Source organism: Grammomys surdaster, unplaced genomic scaffold (assembly GCF_004785775.1).
Source record: "Grammomys surdaster isolate TR1022 unplaced genomic scaffold, NIH_TR_1.0 191, whole genome shotgun sequence".
Taxonomy (NCBI): Eukaryota; Metazoa; Chordata; class Mammalia; order Rodentia; family Muridae; genus Grammomys; species Grammomys surdaster.
This window is the reverse complement of record NW_021604636.1, coordinates 18,524,159-18,524,742: the sequence shown is the minus strand read 5'-3', so window position 1 is coordinate 18,524,742 and position 584 is coordinate 18,524,159.

The window sequence follows — 584 nt, the reverse complement described above, 5'->3', positions numbered from 1 at the left end:
AAGTTGACTAGCTAGATTTGTGAGATCTTGGTTGGACTGAGAGACTCTGCTTAATAAATAAAGTGAAGTGTGATCAAGGAAGACACCTAATATTAATTTCAGGTCTCTACACATGTGCACACCTACAAATGTATTCCACATACACAAACACACACTTTACATATGAACATATATACACACATGCAGGCAAGATACAGAGCTAGTTCAGTGGTAAAAACATCTGCCACTCTTGCAAAATTTAGTTTCCAGAAACCACATCAAATAGCTCACACTCATCTTAACTCTGGGTCTAAAGGATAAAATGCCCTCTAGCAACAAGAACTATCTTCTACACAAAGATAAACAAAATTAAAAACAAAATAAACAGTTTTTCTTAAAAAGTAAATTAAGAAAGAATGTGCCTGACTTGTATCCATGTCTTGACAATTCTAATGTGTACAGAAATAAGGGACTAATGTGTTTGGCAAGGAAATTCTAAGACATGCTATCATTCAGAGTATGCCCTGACTACTGCTCAAATCTCTGATTCCTGCCGACAGAGAGAGAGAGAGAGAGAGAGAGAGAGAGAGAGAGAGAGAGAGAGA